The following is a 10,707-nucleotide window of genomic DNA, read 5'->3' as shown; positions in this document are numbered from 1 at the left end:
AATAAAATGGTTTTGTTTTTCGCAACAATTTATTATTATATTTAAAAAGAAATTAATTTCAGATGTACTTTTAGGAATATGTAAATAAGTTTTGAATATATAGTTTTTCCTATAGAAATGCATCCTTTAAAATGAAATAAAGTTTTTCTTTTATACAATATAAGACTTCCATTAAGATAATTTCATTTATTATCATATAGATTCTCCAACCTAGTAAGGTTAGTATTTAAGGTTATTAGCAGTAAAGTTTTGTTCCTAAATAAATAAATTAAAAAATTATAAAGGTAATTTTTTTAAGAATTACAAAAAAAAATGAAATTTCTTAATGTTGCCTGTTGAATTGCAAAATGAATGACTTCCTCAACTCTTCAACGAAGTTCCAAGAATTTTTTCACCTTCAGCCTCCAAGTATTAAATCATTTGCCGGCAGTCGAGCTCTAAGATTACATATCAATTGTCATTTGATTACTTAATAATAAGAACACAATGAAGATGTTGTTGTTGTTGTTGTTGTTGTTGTGTGGTCATCGTGATGGTCTTGGTCTTGGCTGTTGAATTTCATCGGTAAATTGAAATTATCTGGCCAAGGAGCTGGACCGGAAATTGAGATTAAATTGAGCTGTGTTGTCGTCAGCTCTTTGACGTTTATGTCTCTGATAGCCAAAAGTGAAAGCGAAAGCGAAAGTGAAAGCACAAAAAAAAGCCAAAGTCACAGCACGTGTGCCGTCGTCGCATTCAACATTCCCTCCCCCTCTCCTCACCCTCTCCAAAGTACTTCTTGTGGCATTATGACGATGATGACCATCGATAATCCAAGCACATAACAATGAACCTACTTCATAAGTCTCTCTCTCTCTCCCACCCACTCTCTCTCTCTCTCTCTCTCTCTGCGTGTGGAAATGGTTCATTAATGCTGTTGACCATCGGATAACTCAATTTGTGGTCAAGTCTTGGCTTGCGTTGGGTTGAGTGACCTGCCAAAGAGGGTTATGGCCACTTGCTGTCAAATTAGTGCCTAGTTTTAGGCGCATAATTGGCCTCAGCAAAACTTTTTACACGCAGCCATAAAAGATTTATGGAAATTATGCATGTTTTTGTTTATGTTGCCGCAGCCAGTGGCAGCAACAAAGGCAACGCAGATTTATGAGCGCTTGCAATAAATCACACACTCCCCCCTCCCGCACTCCTCTTAGAAGATACAACTTTTGCGAGTTGTCTATTAATTGGTTGCATAGATGAACAGTTAAGTCTGTTGCCAAAGGTCAAGTCTGTTGACGCAACATGTTGCTAACGTCCATTGCTGCATACAAGAGAACACACACAGAGAGAGAGTGAGAGAGAGCAAGCGTCGTCGTTTTTTTCTGCCCTCAACTCGTCATGGTGTGGGAGTGCGAACCCGACGACCGACTAACGAAACGCAACCGATAAGTGTGCCGCGACTTCGTTAATTTCGTGGCCGAACATTGTCTATGGCACGAGACGCAACATGTTGGCTCGAGCCTGTTGGCAGCGTCACATAACATTAACATGTTCGACACAGCATCGAGCACAGCATCCGTTTATTTTCAATAGCAATAAAGCGATTCGAGACTGTTCAAGTTTATTATTGACAATAAACATAAAGCTATAATAGGAAATTGCTCAACAAATAATAAAATAAATATTCTAAGTGAGCTTTAACACATAAAAGGTATTTTACTGCACCAACAAATTGTTAGGTAATTTATTTGCTGTTTCTGTTATCAATTGTTTGCAATTTAAAATAATAAGTAAACAGAATAATTCCATGGAATTTCAATTTATTTAAATATGATAACCCGAAGAACTTTAGCTATATAATGCTATCTTCTATCAAGTCTAAGCTATAGAATTAAAGGTAATTTAACAATTCTCGTGGCATTTAATTTTGTTTACTGGTTATAAATTTATGCTATTTATGCACTCAACTCAATTTTGTCATACTCTTATTAACAATTCATAACAAATACCATATTTACAGCTTGTTGATGAAATTGCCTTGCAACCTCGTCCGTTTGGTTGGACCCGCAACATTTCGGTTCGATTGGCCGCTCGATCTGGTTGGCTGCGCCTTGCGACCGAGTTCAGTTCAGTCTCTCATTCGCCTCTCGTATTCGCTGTTGTCCGGACACGTGCGCGCTTGAACATTATTGTCGGTTTCTCGCCCTAGTGTGCGCAGAGTTCCCGTTATAATAATACACAACAACTCCAATCTCGTTTCGATTGGGAATTGTTTGGCAATAAAATACGCATACAAGTGATATGAAATCTATCAAAGTTTCTGTGCAATTATCGATGCCGATTTGCCGCGCTTTATTTTGTGCGTAAACTGCAAAAGCAAAAGAAAAGGAAACGAAACGAAAAACAAATTTGATAAGCGACTCGCAATTTATGCGCTAATTAGGCAAAAGGCAAAAACAAGTGCGTGAGCCCCTCTCCCCCCACAATCCACCCATCGAATTGTTGTTTTGCTGGATGCTGCGCAGCCGACGCAGCAGCAGAAAGGTGCGTGCAAAGCAGCGACGCCAACTGCGACGCTTCTCGAACCTAGCCGGTTACAGTGCGTGCGAATAGTCGTTGCCCGGGCAGCGACAAACGAATGGGAAAAGCGGAAGGGGAAAGGGACAGCGACAGCGACAGTTGTCGCGCACTGTTGTTGTCGTAATTTCGCGTTAAAATAAACACGCAAGAAACACACATACAAAAAAATAAAAGAACGAGAAGAAGAAGACACACAAAAACCGTAAGAAGCTGCTCAAAGAGCAACAACAACAGCAAAGGAAAGTGCAGAAAAATCAAATAAGAATTGAAATTTAGGCCAAAAGCGGATTACAAGAATTGTTGCTGGCAACAACAACAACCACAACAACAACAACAGTAACAACTACAAGGAGAAGAAGAAGAGGAAGCTGAACAGCCGCAAGCATAAAAGGAAAAAATTTCATCCTAACAAAAGCAACAACTTTGCGCCTCGCTTTGTGCGTACGTGTGCGTGCGTGTGTGTGTGTGTGTGCGTGTCCATATCCGTGTTCGAATTCGCGCGTGTGTGAGTGTTTAAAGTGAATTGCAAAAAAGTGAGAAGAAGCAAAAATACAAAATACCAAAATATCGAAACATAAATAACAACAACACGACCTCACAAGTGTGCGAGCGAGCGAGATAGCTAGCTGCAAATAATTCATATGGAAATTGGCGTATGTCATGCTGGCTCATTAATGTGCTTCAGTATTTAACAGTTGACCCCCCAACCCCCCTCTCTCGATACACTTCCCTGAACCTTGTTGCGTGCAGGTCATCAATTAATTTGCTGCCAACGACAGCAACCAGCAGCAGCAGCAGCAACAACAACAACAGCGATTGCCGCAATCATTTTCGCACTTTAAACGTCAGCAACAACAATAAGCAGTGTAAATAAAAGCCGCCTCAAAAGCTCGAACAAAAAAGAAAAACACAAGAGAGAAAAAGAACAAAAAATTAATGACACTTTGACGCGCTGTGGTTTCAGTTGTATCTTGTATCTGTAAGATACAAAACCCCCAACCTCAGTCTCAGCCTCTTTGCCCCGCCCACACACTCCACCCACAATCGAGATAGCGGCCGCGTGCTGTCATAATTTATCACAATTGTCATCTGGTCGTCGTCCAGTGAAAGTGCATCCACAAGATACACAGAAGAGCTGAAGCTACAAGATACAAATTGCTTATGAAGACTTTCCCTTATGCGGGTCAGTGCGTTAGAACAATAATAATGCTGCGTCCAACGAGTGCAAACACAAAACAAAAGAGATAGAAAGAGAGTTAAAAAGAGAAAAAGAGAGAGAAGATAGAGGAAAAAGTCAAGTTTACTTTTATTATTTTTCCTGCTTGTGCACAAAATACAAACATAATAAAAAATAAACTCGCAAGCTGAAACTCAAACTTACCCTGCACTTGGATTACTGAGAGCAGCATCAGCATCAGCATCAGAAGCAGCAGCAAGGACTTCCAGCAAGGATACTTTTGGGTGAGTTGCTCCCTGAGATTTGTAGCTCGACGTTAAAACTAACGCATTAAGTTCAGAGGCAAGTTAACTTCTACTCTGCCTCTCTCTCTGGGGCAGCCTTAAAGTTGTCCACTTCTTTCGCTTTCTATGAAATATAGAATAATGCACAACTTGGCAAGGGCAAAGGGATTAAGCGCATTCTGCTTTTTTTTTCGTTATTTAATTAAATTACTGCTCACAACTATGGTCCAGAAATGTCCTGCACTTCTTTTGTTCTCGATTTTAAGGAAACTGGTCAAGCTCCTAACTATAGATAAATGAAATACTATTTAAGATACGTTTGTTGGGCAGTTCGTTTATAAAATTTTTAAAGGAGGAATTTTTCAGAAAGTTGAAGATAATATTATATGGAAACTAAAGTTATTAGATCTCGATGTTGATACTAGAAGAAATTCTAAAATATAGAACAAAGATTTTTCATACCAATGAGAACTTTACAATCTTAAGATAAATACTTGAAACAAGAATTTCAGATTGAAAAAGTATTGAAATAAGAATTCCATATTAAAAATTCTTCAAATAAAGTTTTAAATAAGAATTCTTATTGAAAAATTCTTCAAATATTGAACCATTTTTAAAAGAAGATTTTAATTTTTAATCATTTTGTTCATATTAGAAAAACCTTGTTCTAAGATCGGAATCTTCTTAAATTCAGGACTCATTTATCTTGAAAGAAGATTTCAATCTTCAATAATCGTTTTAGGATTAGAAAAATCTTGTCTTAAAATCAAAAAGTTAAAAAATTCAATTCTATTTATTGTTGAGACTTCATATGTTTCAATAGCATTTAACAAACTTAAGTAGCGCTTTACTATCGATTGTTCAATTCTCCTATCGATATTTTTTCAGTTTTGCGTAGAATATAAAAGTGAAGTGTTGTTTTAGGATTGGAACGATCTCAAATTCAGGACTCATTTCTCTTGAAAAGAGATTTCAATCTTCAATTATCGTTTTCAGTTTAGAATTAGAGAGTTTAATTTTAGAATTTACATTCATTATTTTTATATTGCATTTGCGTTCAACAAACTTAAGTAGCGCTTTACTATCAATTGTTCAATTTTTCTATCGATATTTTTATTCAGTTTTGCGTAGAATGTAAAAGCAACTTATTTGAAGTGTTGTTTAAGTATCGAAAAGATCTCAAATTCAGGACTCATTTCTCGTTTCTGAAATCAATGTCGCAATTGCCTTCCCGTAAAGTTAAACTATTTATTGGTATAGAGAGCCAGAAAGATTGAAAGATGTTATCCAAATTTATTTCATCTGATTCTTAAGCAAAGCATTGTTTAACTATATTCCATGAAACATCTTTTGTGACAATAAGTAAATGTTTTAAAGAATAGTTGTGACGATTATTTTAAAGAGTTATTCTTAAGTTGTGTTCTAGAAAACAGTATTGTGAATTATTTTTTATATTTATTCTTAAGGTGCGTTCTATTTATGACTAACTTTATTCACTTTCTTATCTTTCTAAGTAAGTTAAGTTCTGCAGTTCCAACATAGTGTGAAATGGAATTTGGTTTACCACAGCTAAGACCTTTTGTATCTTTAAGATTGTATTATTGCAACATTTGCTTGAGGCATTTCACACTTTAAATTCACAGCATCTTAGACAAGGTTTATTCTTTTGCTATTCACTCGTAGTTTGCTCAAATTGTATTGCATTTTTCTGTGCTCTGGCTGTGTGGCTGGCATCTGCTATCAGAGATAAGACTTTGCTGACACATTGGAGCCAAGAGAGAGTCTAGGGATTGAGGGTTGAGGCAATTGTCTTAAGGCCACTTGCGGTTACCTGGACTACAAAGCGCTTGCCAAGCCATAAGCCAAGACAAAAATCGTTGTCTAAGTTGGCCTAAGCGGTGTTCCATGTCTCCTTCCTGCTTCCCTTTCCTTTCTTCCTCTCTCTTCCTCTCTCTTTCGGTGTTTAATGCAAAGCGTGCCAAAAGTGAAATCTCTAGACTACGCGTTGGAATTGTAGCTGGTCTTACTACCATATAAATGGTTCACATATGTACACGTATATGGCACACATATGTCCATGTGTGTGTGTGGGTGTATATAAAAGAGCAAATCACAAAATCCACTGCACCCCCATGCGATAAACTCATATGAATGCCACTGCCGCAGGATATTTGCAAAGCCAGCGCCGTGGACTCGCACCAAACTAGACCAGAGAGAAGAGTCGAACATAGAGTAGAGAGAATAGAGAAGAGAGAAGAGGGAAGAGAGCAGAGAGATGAGAACTGTGCTGAGCCAGAACGTATCCAGAAGTCGGTGCCGACTCCACATACGTTGTACAGTCTATTAAAACAAATAGAAAAACAGCAAACGCACCCACACACCAACACACACACCACAACACACACACACACTCACTTACACACACGCTGAAAATATGAACAAAACAAAGCAAAATACTCGGCCAAAGAAATAAGCACAAAACAAGAAAGTATAGCTCGCTCTTTATTTTCTTTTTGGGCATGGCGAAAATTAAATACTCTTCAAGGTTGCTGCTAAAAGCGTTCTATAGATTTAGCTGCAATTTTTTAATACAAATATTTAGGGGAAAAGCATTTGTTAGTTGAAATAAAACTTTTGTCTGGCTTAAATGTGCGGGAATTGGAAACTAAAAGAGGACTGTAGAAATAGCTGAATTCCAACACTAAATATTTATGAAAATAGAAGACAACAACATGGGAAAAAAAATAATGTTATATGTACAATAATTTTAAATTACATATTTTTAACAAAATACATTCTTTTGAAAATATGTATGATATTAGTATGGAAGATATGTAGAAAAACGAGCATTAGATAAAATAAAACTGTTGGAGAGTTCTATAGATTCAGGTGAATATCAAAAACATATATTGAAGACAACATTAAATAAGTTTATCTTTAAAATAATATTCTTTTGACTCATAAAATTGTGATTGGTTTCAGTTGAATTTTCACAATTGTATTTACAAATTTACAGACGAATCATATGAAATGATTTTTTTTATATGTGCTTGCATTAAAATAAGACATCGTTTACCCTAAAGTAGTGTTTTCTAATCGTTTCTTCCACTTCATGACTTTCTTCTATATTGTATACTTCAGTTTAAGTGTTGTATAATATCGACAGATAACTTATTTGAAGTGTTGTATAGTGTAAAAAGGTAAAGGTTCGTATTCGAAGTATGCTTTAATGTTAAAATGAGAGAAGTAGGAATCTGCTTCGACGATAAAAACAACTCTAGAACTAGAACAAAATGATTTATTATATTAAATCTAGTATTTAATACTACATTTAATTTTAAAAGAAAAGAGAGTTTTAGATGCTGGGTCCTTCGACTCATTAACAAAATGAAAGAATACAAAAAACATGAAAATAATAATACAAAACAAGACTGTGAATATAATATATATATAATATGAATTAAAAAAATATTTATTGAATGAGTTTCACATTTCTAGTTGCTTGAATATATATTTTCTGTGATATATAAAAAACCAAATTCGTTTGTTAATATGTTATGAATTAAACTAATTGACTTAGCTAACGATTTCTTGAATGTGTTTTACATTTCTGTTTACTTGAACTTATCGAGAATAGACATTATTAGTTCATTTTTTTAGAGCGTAACACACGCAAGAGTTATCTGAAAATACCCAAATAGCAAGCGTATTGCAATTCACACACTTATTCAGAAATAGTGCATATAAAGTTGGAGTTTTATGCGAACCAAAAAAGAGAGAGAAAAATCAGAGAAAGAATGGGGCAAACTAAGCAACAAAACTCAAAATTTAGGTAACTGCATAGAATTGAATTTTGCGCAAAATGCTTCAAGCAAGCAAGAGCAGCAAAAGCAGCAACAAAAATACAAAAACGAGCAACGAAAACAACAACAACAACAAAAGCATAAACTGGGGAAAAACACATAAAATGTTTGCCATGTGAAAATGCAAATATTATTTATTGTGCATGTATGAGTGCCTTCCACTCTCTCTGTGTGTGTGTGTGAGTGTGTTCAAGAGTGTCAACTTCCATTTCGAGTGTGTGTGTGTGCGTGCAGTCAAACAATAAAACTTTTCAATATATATTTTATTAGAAATTTCGGTTGGCATTTTCTGCATAATAAATTTTGAAGCTAAACTGCATCAATTGTTCCGCTGCAAATAAAGTGCGAGGAAAAGTGGAGGAGGAAATTAGAATAGAAAAACTATGAAATTTTCAATATTGATTAACAATTGCGACGACTGAATGAATGAATGCAAAGCTTTTGAAATCAATTTGATTCTATTCGATTTGATTATTTATTTAACCACGCGATCAAGTCAATGATTTCCACATCAGGTGGAAAAGCATATGAAAATATTTCCCACAATTTTGGCATTGTGAAAATTGCAATTTCTGTTCGCTTCTGTTCAAGTGCGTGAAAGGAAAATCTCTCAAACTAATGCGAATGATTTCCAACTTGCATTTACGTAATATAATAAAATTGTTGGCTTCAACTTCACAAATTCCGCTGAGAAAATGCTTAATTTTAATGATAATGCGGAATGCAGAGAAAATAAAGTGATTTCAGAGAATTTCGCGAATACGAATTTCAAAGGAAATTTGATTGCTGAATAAATGACTTTACTTGGCACACACACAAAAACAAATTTGTTTATTTAACGCTCTTCTTTGATTGATAATTAAACTGCTTTACGAATAAGCTAACGAAGAGATGGAGAAATTATAATAAATCGAGAAGAGATTGCCTAATATATTTATATTTATGTTGTATAAAAAGATATTTTATCTCAAGTGTTTTACATTTTTCAAAGTATGAGATAAAGTAATCCTGAAAAAATAAATTTTAATTATCGACAATGAAAAGAGTTCTTCTTATTAGATATTTCATTTCAAGATAGTTCTAGGTAAAGATAGAAATGTTTATTTTTTAAGTACAGATTACAAGTATTATGAAGAATTGAGAGCAAAGAGAGCTAAATAGTAATAAAGAACTAATAAAATTCTTTAGTAAATATACTGCTCAATTAAAATATATTTTATTTCAATATATTTCAAGATACATATAGAAGTGTTTTATTCTGAATAAAGAAATGCCAATAATTGGTAATAAATAGAAGTCTAAATCTATGTTGTATGAAGAGATATTTTATCTCAGGATATTTTTGACATACAGATACAAGTGCTTTAATCCTAATAGAGAAATGATAATAATGGAGAATAATAGACTATTTAATTAATTATTATGTCTAATGTATTAGGATATATTTTATTTAGAGATATTTCTAAGCTCAGATTTTGAATATTCAAGTCTAAAATCAATGAGAGTTTAACGAAGATAAATAAATGAGAATAATATAAATTGACTACTACATAAATTACATCTAAGTTATATTAAGATATATTTTATTTCAAGATATCTCTAGATATGGATGGAAGGGTTTTAAATGATTGAGCTTAATTCCAAATAGAAGATTTGATAATCTGGAATAAATGTAATGTTTAATAACTTGAAATCTATGTTTTAATAATATATATTTATTTACAAATATTTTCAAGCACAAGTTACAAGTATTTTAAGTAATTAAGTTTAAAAAGCCGCCATGAATATTTTGCCAAATCAAAACTCTTAGCCTTGGCAATAGATTATGATTGAATTCATTTCGAATATCCTGCCAAGTATTTTCAATCTTAAGCTTGAAGCAATTTAAATGCTGCGATAATATTCATCTTAAGTCGTGCTTATCCTGCATTCACAGCATTTGAATTTGATGGCAATAAACAAATAAACTGTGTGTGTGTGTTTATGCAACGTAAGATAATCATCAACAGCAACAAACAGAGCATTAAGCCCTGTGCAGAGCTTAGGTCAAGGTGTGGCAAGATGCAGCTTGTATTGACTGGCAATCGAATCGATTACTACTATAAATGGTGTCACGTACAACGAGGATGCAGAAGAAGGCTGAAAATGCATTCGGCAGAAATGAAAATCTGTGCAAATGTTGCAATTAACGTATTTTATGAAATGGCCTCGATGTGTTTGCCCAACGACTTTTCGCAATTAAAAGGTGTTTCAAGCACGTACACTTTACAACGCAAGTGGTGCAACTAACGCAACGCCTTGCACGTAGCATGCAAATTGTTGCAAATTATCGAACGCTTTAATGAGCAAAATGCTAAAGGAGGACAAAGAACCAACGAGGCTCGGCTTAAAGTTCAATTTGTTTTCAACGCGGCGTCAACGTCTTTCTTTTTATACCCGCTACCCGCTAAGGTAAAAGGGTATTATAAGTTTGTGTGTGTAGGAATTGTGTGTAACAGGCAAAAGAAGGCATCTCCAACCCTATAAAGTATATAAATATACGATATAGCCATGTTCGTCTGTCTATCTGTCTGTCCGTCCATATTAACATCTAGATCCCAGAGACTATAAGAGATGGAGATATAATTTTTTTTCGACAGCATTTGCTATGTTAACAAGCAGATCAAGTTTGCTTTAAACTTTTACCACGCCCCCTTTCGCCTCCTCAAATCGATACAAATTGAGTATCAATCGCAATTTTGAAGCTAGAGTATATATATACGGTATATTTTTTTTAGTATTTTTGCGGCATATTAATTAGGTATATCTGAGAATTAATACCACA

General features: G+C 34.6%; 1 protein-coding gene across 5 annotated transcripts in view; it reads left to right on the top strand.

Annotated features, from left to right (window-relative positions):
- The first annotated feature begins 2,012 nt into the window (after nucleotides 1-2,012).
- Nucleotides 2,013-10,707, top strand: part of LOC133835768 (sialoadhesin) — an 82,033-nt gene continuing 73,338 nt past the window's right edge. For 2 of the 5 annotated variants that reach the window (XM_062265827.1, XM_062265828.1), the window contains exon 1: nucleotides 2,013-4,020. The gene's annotated coding sequence lies outside the window, so the exon portion shown is untranslated. The remainder of the gene's footprint in view (nucleotides 4,021-10,707) is intronic. The other 3 variants (XM_062265830.1, XM_062265831.1, XM_062265829.1) reach the window with 2 other exon arrangements.

The sequence above is a fragment of the Drosophila sulfurigaster genome, chromosome 2R (assembly GCF_023558435.1).
Source record: "Drosophila sulfurigaster albostrigata strain 15112-1811.04 chromosome 2R, ASM2355843v2, whole genome shotgun sequence".
Lineage (NCBI taxonomy): Eukaryota > Metazoa > Arthropoda > Insecta > Diptera > Drosophilidae > Drosophila > Drosophila sulfurigaster.
This window is presented reverse-complemented; position numbering and strand designations above follow the sequence as displayed.